The following is a 9,982-nucleotide window of genomic DNA, read 5'->3' as shown; positions in this document are numbered from 1 at the left end:
CCCACCCCCTACCCCCGCCCTCAGGAGCACAGCCAAAGTCCACGCCTGTGTCATCAGCGTGAAGACAGAAGGGCATCCACCGCCCGGATGTAGAACCCTCTCAGCTCTCCACCTCTCACCTCTGCAGAGTTGTCTCGGAGGCAGATACTCTGAGGGCCCAGCCCTGTAAACACAGACTTTTTTCTTTTGTTCCCTCTTAATTTAATTCAGCCATCGTCAGACTTCAGTGCACCTAGTCATTGTTTCCCAGAACTGTACACACGTAAGCCCGTGTGTCCTTTATGGTGACTTCAGGGGATCATGAAGGATGACTCTGAGTAGAATCTACTTTTGCCTTAGGGCTGATCTACATGGGCTGAATGGACTGCGCCTCGCAGCGTCTTGAGAAAGTTCTCCCGGGGGCTTCGTTTGCCAGACTTTGTGCTCACGCCTTGCTTTTTACTGAGCTACTGTTTGTCTCTGACACTTCAGATATTGGAAAAACTGACCCTGAATACATACTTGATAAACAAGGCATATTGAGATAACTGGCTAGTTTTGAAGTAGTTACACACCCTTTACATCTTAGGCCACAAAAACTTTCTCTAACATTTTTGAGAATCAAAGAGAAAAAAATCTTTACAGCTAAAATGCCATTTCATGGCCATAAACATCCATGACATTGCATTATTCTTTGCTTCATTTTCCCAAGGAGAATACAGAGGACAGCACTTTTAACTATCTGTCGGTTACCTACATAAAATGCCAATTCTGCGTGTGTAAAATTTTTAAGGTTAAAAAAAAAAAAAAGCGTTAACTATTTGGGAAAAGACTGCTTCTTACGTGTTTAGCAGAAAGAAGAAGTGTTTTTATATTAAGATGACACGTGTGAATCCCTCTTCACTCTCGCAGGGCCGGTTGTGAGTTTCTCTGGTGGTCTCGTCCGGAGAGCAGTAATCGAAGGTGACTGGTTCAGTTTCCTATGGAAACACTTGACCCCGAGGCCCTCTGCTTTTTCCTCTGGCTCCGGGCCTCTGTGGCAGAATTATCTATCTGAGTCTTTAATGGCTCGGGGGCCACCTGATGAACTTGAGTACCGTGTCCTCCACATCACTGAGGAAGCATTCCTGAGGCCCGAGGCTGGACCGGAGTCTCGGTGCATTTGGTAGAGAGCTTGGCGTCTACATCTGAGGACATCTGGAGAGAGGAGCTCCGGGGTCAGGACGGCACTCATACCCCCAGGATCAGCTCCTCCCCGCAGACTTGACCTCTATTAACTGGGGGCTACACCCCTGCATCTGTGCCCCTGAGGCTGAGCGTCAGCATGGCCAAGGCTATGCCCAGGGGACCAGGGCTCTGGAGCCTGGATGACGCCGGGGGAAGGGGGAGTGGTCAAAATCAATGTTGGGGGGTGGGCAAAATCAAGACGGAGTTTGACGCCCCGAGCTGCCTGTTCTTCTGTTGTTTTACACCCTCACGAGTATTGTCCTTCCTTCTTGTCACCTACCTGTCACGCACGCGTCCAGTGTCCCTGAACACCTTCCGTGTGATGAAGCTCTGAGTTTTGCTTGCAGCACTGATCCTAACTGGATAAAGAGGACTCTGTGGTTTTTAAGTGGCAGAGGGGAGGGGTCAGAGGATGAGGAGTGCTCCAGAGTGAATGTCCTCAGAAACTCCTCCTCAGATAGCCCTTGTTTCTTCCGGGAGGATGGGACCAGGTGTCGTCCACTGCAGGTTATCGCCGCCAGAATCTGACACCTGTTTTTGGCAGCTGGGGACCCTGTTTCTGCCTTCTGATCCCCAAGCTCAGGGCCAGGAGAGCAGCTTGCAGAGTGCGGGTCCTCGGCTCAGCCTCCCTGGGCCTCCAAGCGCTTCTGCCAGCCCTACCACTCCACTGGGTCCTTCCCCTCTGACTTCAAATCTGGATGAGCAATCCTTCTGTCACGGAGAGGAGCCTGTTCAGTCAGCTGCTCCATCTGGTTTTTCTTTCTTCTCCTCTTTTTACCACCAGTCTTCTAGAAGGCATCGTCCCCTCATCCCTTCCACCCCCGTGTCCAGGCTACTGTTTGCTTCCACCTCATTCCTCTGCATGTTGGGTCTTCAAGCCCCGAGCATGCGTGCTAAGTCACTTCAGTTGTGTCTGACTCTGTGCAACCCTATAGACATAGCCCACGAGGCTCCTCTGTCCATGGGATTCTCCCGGCAAGAATACTGGAGTGGGTTGCCATGCCCTCCTCCAGGGGATCTTTCTGAACCAGGGATCAAACCCTCGTCTTTTATGTCTCCTGCATTGGCAGGCAGGTTCCTTACCACTAGCACCCCACTCCAGTACTTTTGCCTAGAAAATCCCATGGACAGAGGAGCCTGGTAGGCTGCAGTCCAAGGGGTCACTAGAGTCGGACATGACTGAGCGACTTCACTTCCACTTTTCACTTTCATGCATTGGAGAAGGAAATGGCAACCCACTCCAATGTTCTTGCCTGGAGAATCCCAGGGACGGGGGAGCCTGGTGGGCTGCCGTCTATGGGGTCGCACAGAGTTGGACACGACTGAAGCGACTTAGCAGCAGCAGCAGTAGCGCCACCTGGGAAGCCCCTTCAAACCCTGCTTCCACTTAAATTGACTCATCATCAAACTAGGAACCTCAGCCTTGACCCCCAGGCCTGCTGGCCGAGTCCTCTGTGTCAGGCCCAAGGCCCGGTGAGAGAATGTTTGCTGGCCGAGCCCCGGTCCAGTGCCCAGGGCCGAGGGCAAGGAGTGGAGGACAGTTAAGCATGGGTGCGGGGCTCGAGGCGGGGGGCAGCACCCAGGCCACTCCTACACGGCTGCTTTATCCAGCAGCCTGCGCCACCCTTGGCCCTGATTCTACTTGGTCGCCTTCTAACTGGGGTCCACTCCCCCACCCAGAGCACCCTCTGCATTCCCCAGTCCTTCTCTGATTCAAGTCGGAGCCTCAGGGAGACGTTCTGAGCAGTGATGTCAGGTCATGGACCTGAGCATCCTCTCATTGTCCTCCTGGACCTGGCCACTCTTCTGTGGGAGCATTTCCTGATTCTAGTTGGGGTTTTCTGTCTTCTCTTCACTCTCCTGTTAGTTTTCAGACAGAACAGAGATATACATCTTTCTCTAACTTGAAGTCCTGCAGACTCATATTTCTAAGAGAGATATATATAGCTTGTGTATTTTTTTTTTCTAAGTCAAAACCTTTTTTCCTGGTCTCTTCTAACTAAAATTGATCTTAAGGATGTCAAGGCCATCTCTGTGTTTTAGAATTCAATAATTCCCTTGTTTAATTCAATTCATTAAGAAGGTATTGATTACCTAGAGTGGAACCAGCACTGTCAGTTTTATTGTTAAATCATGCTCAAAAGGCCTTGAATCTGGGTGGAAAAATTATGCCACGTGCATAAAGTGCTTAGCAGATGAGATGGGGCAGCCCATAGACATGGATCAAGGGAAATGGAATGAATTGGTACAAACAAGAAGTTCTCTGGGAGGTCAGAAAGGGAAGACTCTGATAAAGACCAGCTGGGCAGTGAAAGCTCCCTGAAGAAATCAGACATGGGCTGGGCCTTCTTGGTTATTTTCATTCCGTCTCCTTTGAATTATCCATTTTCCAGCTCCCTCACATTGACAGGGAAAGAATACATGTCAGCGTTACTTTTCCCAACTTAATGGATCCAACGAGAGTGATCCAGAACTTGTAGGTTTAGGTGTGGGCTGTGAGCGGAGAGATGGAGCGATAAGAGCAGAGAGGAAGGTTAGTCTTCGAGGGGATAAATTAAAACACTCGGAATTGGGGGCAGCCCATACCTGGTTGTGAAATGAGTGATGAAGATTGAGTTTTCGAAGTGAAATGAATGGATTGTTTAGTTGGCATTATTAACTTCAAGAACGAGGTTTAGCCAAAGTATTATAGGGATTTACAGGAGACATTTTTCACATTTACTGAAGGTTTTACCAGTAAGCACTTAAGCAAATGTAAACATTTAGCGGGCTGCAGGGGACCTGGGAATGTTATTCATCCCCCTGTCATGCTGGTCTAGTAGACACATACCGGCCCGGGTGAAGCTCTGCAGGGTCCGGGTGGTTATGATTAGTCTCTCGGTGTGTATATACTGCAAATGTAATAAGAGCATAAACATTTTATAAGTGTAGAAATTTCTTTTTCTTTAGTGTTCACCAGTCATTAAAAGTGGCAGAAAGAACAGATTTGGTCTCAACTTTAAGAACAGTGGTGCTAATGTCTAGAACTTTGTCCTTAAAATCATTCCATCTTGCTGAACCATAGTAGGAAAAACAGGCAGAGGAAAGTCTGTTTTCATATCATCACGCAGAATCATCACAGTGGATGAATGAGAGGGACACGGGTATCTCCTCAACATTAATCTCTCTCTCTTTCTCTCATTGTCATAAGAAGGAAGAATGCATTCATGACTTTTTGGAAGCATCGTGAGTTGTCAGTATTTGTTGACAGCAATCCTGGGCATGGGAGATCCTTTGGGCCCCAGGCCCCTGTTTACAACCAGAAAATACCTACAATATTCTAAGAACCATGAATATAAAGAGTTAACTATCACATCACAGTTACACAGCCAATCCTTTCAGTCACGTGAGAAATAAGTCATAGAAGCAAACACCTTTATTAATACCTGGAATCGTTTGGTCTAACCTCCTGTCACTTCACTTCCTTTCTTTTCAAATGTGCTGTGCTGAGTCGCTTCAGTCGTGTCTGACTCTTGCAACCCCATGCACTGTAGCTGCCAGGCTCCTCTGTCCATGGGATTCTCCAGGCAAGAATACTGGAGTGGGTTGCCATTTCCTTTCACATTAGACGATGTGAAAAGATTTGTCATCATCCAAGGCTACTCCCGTTGATTGATGTTGTGGGAGCAGTCATCTTAAGATCACATTCTCTGTCTTGCCTGATTTGTAAAGGTTTATTTCAGTCAACATTTTGGGCCCCAGCCTTAGGTACGGGGCATATAAAGATGAATGGTACAATGTCCATCAACAGATGAATGGATAAAGGTGTGGTACGTATATACGATGGAATCCTACTCAGCCGTAAAAAGAAGTGAAATTGGGTCGTTTGTAGAGACATGGGTGGACCTAGAGTCTGTCATACAGAATAAAATAAGTCAGAAAGAGAAAAACAAATATCATATATTAACCGATATATTTATACAGAATCTAGGGAAATGGTACTGATAAACCTATTTGCAAGGCAGGAATAGAGACACAGGCATAGAGAAGGGGCTGTGGATACAGTGGGGGAAGCAGAGGAGGGTACGAATTGAGATAATAGCATTGACACACTACCATGTGTAAAATAGCTAGCTAGCCGGAAGCTACCGTATAGCACAGGGAGCTGAGCTCGGTGCTCTGTGATGACCTAGAGGGGTGGGATGGGAAGGAGGCTCAAGAGGGAGGGGATATGTGTATATATCCAGCTGATTCACATTGTTGTACAGCAGAAACTAACACAGCATTGTAAAGCAAGTTTATACTCCAATTAAAAAAGAATGTGCAGTTTGCACCAAGGTTCTGGAATTCTTAAGGAGAAGATTCCTATTTCTGTCCATGAAAACCAAGTTTCCAGTGTAGTGGTCTCAGTGTTTTCTCACACCCGTGAGGGCAGGGACCACCTACTGAATTCCTCTATCACCCCCAGGTCCCTGGAAGATCTGGGATCCCTGTCTTACCCGTTCACCTGCTTTTATGATCTTTCCTTCATAAATTCATTTCAGCAATATCCACTTACAGAGATATTAATTCCTTGGTTCTCAATAAAACCCATCACAGCTAATGTGGTAGATTTGTAAGAGCACCTCTTTTCAAAACAGTTATTTGTGGAGACTTCCCCAAAAAAACTCAGGTCAAAGCTCAAATGTGGGATTTATTCAGGAAATTAAAGTTAAATTGGCTTGGTTTGATTACGCTTTTGAGTTTTTGTTGTTGTTGTTTTTGAAGAAAGGGAATTTTATAATTTAAAAATCATTTATTCTGGAAAAATGACCAAGCAGTATGAGATTAGTTTTTGTGTAAACCAATTACCTGCAGAGCTGCTTAGAATATAATGCCTTCTTGATTTCATATAACATTTTATAGACCTCTCTGACACATTACTTAAACAGAAAGGCCACGTTTCTCCAGTAACTCATTTAAAAGTCAGGCAATTTAAATTGTGTTTAAATGGAATAAGTAGATATCAAAGCTTGTATATTCTCATTTGTTCCTAATTTCTATAGAAAATTACACTTTGATAGAGGTAGTAAAGGTTGGTGTTTAGTAAACAAAGAAGTACTAGATTTTATGGGAAGAATAAATAATTCATAGAAACGTGTTAGCAAATTCCCCGCCACTCGGATCTATTAGTTTCTTTTCCGTGGTAGCCTTGGGCAGGAAACTCGGGAGTAGAAAGACCTCACACTGGTGCTCAGTAGAAAGGTCTCTCCATTTAAAATGTAATTCAGTTTTGAATGTGAGTTTAGAAATGAACAATCATTCCACCCTTAGCATGAGCCGTGAATCTATTTGCATGAATGAGTAAACGGATATGAAAGAATTTTTTTTTTTTTTTTTTAGTTCAAGAAAATTGCTGGACCTTTTCCCACCTCTGTTCCCCATCCATCAAGTAATGCTGTTTTCCTTATTTGTACTTTTTTTTTTCCTGTTTTATTGACAATTAGAAATGTTCGCAACATCATCATGCCCATTCACCTGCTTTTATGATCTCTCCTTCATAAATTCGTTTCAGCAGTATCCACTCACAGACATATTAATTCCTCGTTTCTCAATGAAAGCCATCACAGCTACTGTGGTATAGATTTGTAAGAGCACATTTTTTAAAAATGTTTTGCATGTGATCAACCTAGTTTTTTCTGGCTCTGATTTATATTTTTGTGACTTGCTATAATCAAATTCTTGATTTAAAGTTTTAATTTAAAATAGAAATATTCTTCCGTTATAACTGTTATCTTTAGAAACATGTTTCACACCGTCTCACCTTTATAACTTATAATTAATAATTGACATTCTGGAGGCCCTCTTTCTCTGGGGTCACCCCCAGCCTGGGGAAACCCAAGGAAGCTTCCTTATTAACCTTCCTTCCCATCTTAGGTCTAGAAATCAGGCCTCAGAGTGGCACTTGAAGTGGAGATGAACTGCTAAGGAAATTGAATGATGAATGGAGCAATAAAGAGTGATAAAAATGTAAACAAAAATTTTAAATGAAGAATAACTGATAAAAGGAGAAATAACGGGGCAAAGGGTGTCCTTCTCCAGGTTCAGGGTACTTACCAGAACCCATAGGAACAGGGAGAGGAGGTTGGTCTTTTGATCAAGGGCTGAGCAGTATGATTAGGAGAAAGGGTGTGATAAATAATTGACCTAAAATAATAAGAAATCGGTGCTTGACAAAATTGCCCTTCAAGTCTTTGAGATTTAGCTCTGAGCATATTTTATGAGAGTAAGGCAGAAAACCATAGTTGTATGTAACCAAGATGAGACATGATCATTCTTTTCTAATCTTTCTCTATATCAAAAACAGATGTCTTTATTAAAACAGCTAAACTTAAGCAACTTTTAGTATCACCATGATATTTAAAGATTTCATGGTAAATCAGAATTTTAAAAAAATAAACCAAATACCCCACTTGATTTATTTTCTCTTTATTCTTGCTCCTCCTCTTCCTGTTTCCAGTCTCAAAAAGAGCCCTTTGCTTCTTTCACTGATGTATTTTCACTGTAAACAAAGATTCTAACCAAAACCCTCACGTTTCTTTTATTTAACTCTTTTATTCTGCCTTATTTCAAACAAGGCTTCCTTTAACTTGTGAGTGAGTGAGTGAGTGAAGTCGCTCAGTTGTGTCCAACTCTTTGCAACCCCAAGGACTGTAGCTTACCAGGCTCCTCCCTCCATGGGATTCTCCAGGCAAGAATACTGGAGTGGGTTACCATTTCCTTCGCCAGGGGATCTTCCTGACCCAGGGATCGAACCCGGGTCTCAAAATGTAACAAAATTGTCCAGGAAAAAAAAAGTCAAAAGAAGCCTTGAGAGAGACAGCCCTGGTGTCAGTCTGCCCAAGGCCACTGGGCAGAAGGGGGCCTACTCCCTGCCACCCTCCCTCTCTCCACGTGGGTTTGGGGGTATCTGGAGGGTAGATTACAGGCTGTTGTTTGTTGTTGTTTAGTCAATCACTTGTGTCCGACTCTGCAACCCCATGGACTGTAGCCTGCCAGGCTTTCTGTCCATGGGATTCTCCAGGCAAGAATACTGGAGTGGGTTGCCATGCCCTCCTCCAGGGGATCTTCCTGACCCAGGAATCCAATCCGAGTCTCCTGCATTTTAGGCAGATTCTTTACCATCTGAGCCATGGGAAGCCCTCTCTCAAGTAAGCATGTGATAAAAATTATATAGTGGGGTGATGGCAAGTCACTTTCCTCAAAAAAAGTACCTAACGCGGACTTCTTCTGAGAGGGAAGTGAATGGTGTCCCCCCTGGCAGGCAGAGGGCTCCTTCTCAGAAGCAGGTCAGACCCTTTTCTTCCTCGATTTAAGAAGCAGAAAGGACTTCTGCCCAGAGGCCTCCCCATGGCCTCCGCGACCTATGCTCTCTGACCCCTCCCACCCCTGAAACATGCTTCCCCACCCTTTGCCTGCCCCACCCCCCATCTGTCCATCCAGGCTTGGCTTAAAAGTCCCTGAACTTCCTGTGTCCACCCCAAACCCCTGCTACCCCAGAACTGGATTCCTGCTCCCTGGCAGCTCACTCCCCACTCGACGTCCTGCCTATCTTACTGTCTCCCAGCCCAGGATAATCGCCCCCAGGATGAAGACCACGTCTGTCTTGCTCAGTGTATTACATCCCAAGTCTGTCCCTTTTTATGAAAATAATTTGTGCCTCCCAGTCATTTCCATCTCAGGGGATACAGCAGGAAGTTAGCTACATATGAAGTGGTGTGAACTAAAGGAACTGTAGCCCACCAAGCTCCTCCATCCATGGGATTCTCCAGCAGACCCCAGAAATGGTCAGTAGGTGGCATTAGACCAGTGTCCCCCACATATTGGTTAGAGGGGAACCCCCAGGGTACATGAATGAGCCCAGAAGGAAACCTGAGTACAGGTCCTGGTTCCGAATCTCAGTTTCTCATCTGTAAAATGGGGATAAGACTGTCTCAACAAACTTGTTTGAGTTTGTTCAGTTTTGTTTTGTTTTGAATTTCATGCCCAGTATTGATACAGATCCTGGGAATAGACTTTCTCATATACCGCTGGGAGGGAGGTAAAGAGAATAAACTCTCGAGTACAGGCTGGGGTACAAGTCAAAACCCCTAAAAATGTGCACGTCATCTGCCCTAGCGACCTGGGAACCTAGTCTCAGAATTTATTGTAATCAGAGCTGTAAACACTGACCTGTCTGTAACATATTCATCCCAACATTATTTCTAATTAAAACAATGGAAAAAAACTAAGTGGACATACTGACTGAATTTATCATGGCCTGCCCACCAAATAGGCCATGTAGCTATTAATGATAATTGCAGGAGGATTCTTTACCAGCTGAGCCACAGGGGAAGCCCAAGAATACTGGTGTGGTTAGCCTATCCCTTCTCCAGTGGATCTTCCTGACCCTACATTGCAGGTCGTCCTACATTGCAGGCAGATTCTTTACCACCTGAGCTATCAGGGAAGCCCCATTAATGATAATGATGTAGTTATTCTTAATGGCATAGGGAAATTATTAAGATATATTGAAAATAGAATAACAGAGCCACAGTTCATTGTGTTCTCAGTTAAAAGTAGACATATCAAGTAGACAAAAAGTAGACATATTTTCCCATTGGAAAAAAAGCTAGAAAGATATAAACCAACATGTTTCTTTGAATAGCTAATTTAGAATATTTTGTGTGATTTTCTAAATTTAGTTCTAAATGTTCTGAAATGAATGTACGTTACTTTTATAACATGGTTTTTTACCGCCCCCCCCCCCCCCCCCCCA

At 44.7% G+C, this 9,982-nt stretch overlaps 1 protein-coding gene across 1 annotated transcript in view; it reads left to right on the top strand.

Moving 5' to 3' along the window:
* LOC104990706 (protoheme IX farnesyltransferase, mitochondrial) overlaps positions 1-9,982 on the top strand; it is a 109,588-nt gene that overhangs the window by 81,888 nt on the left and 17,718 nt on the right. The gene's annotated exons all lie outside the window — the stretch shown is intronic.

This window comes from Bison bison, unplaced genomic scaffold, assembly GCF_000754665.1.
Source record: "Bison bison bison isolate TAMUID 2011002044 unplaced genomic scaffold, Bison_UMD1.0 scf7180017864180, whole genome shotgun sequence".
Taxonomy (NCBI): Eukaryota; Metazoa; Chordata; class Mammalia; order Artiodactyla; family Bovidae; genus Bison; species Bison bison.
This window is presented reverse-complemented; position numbering and strand designations above follow the sequence as displayed.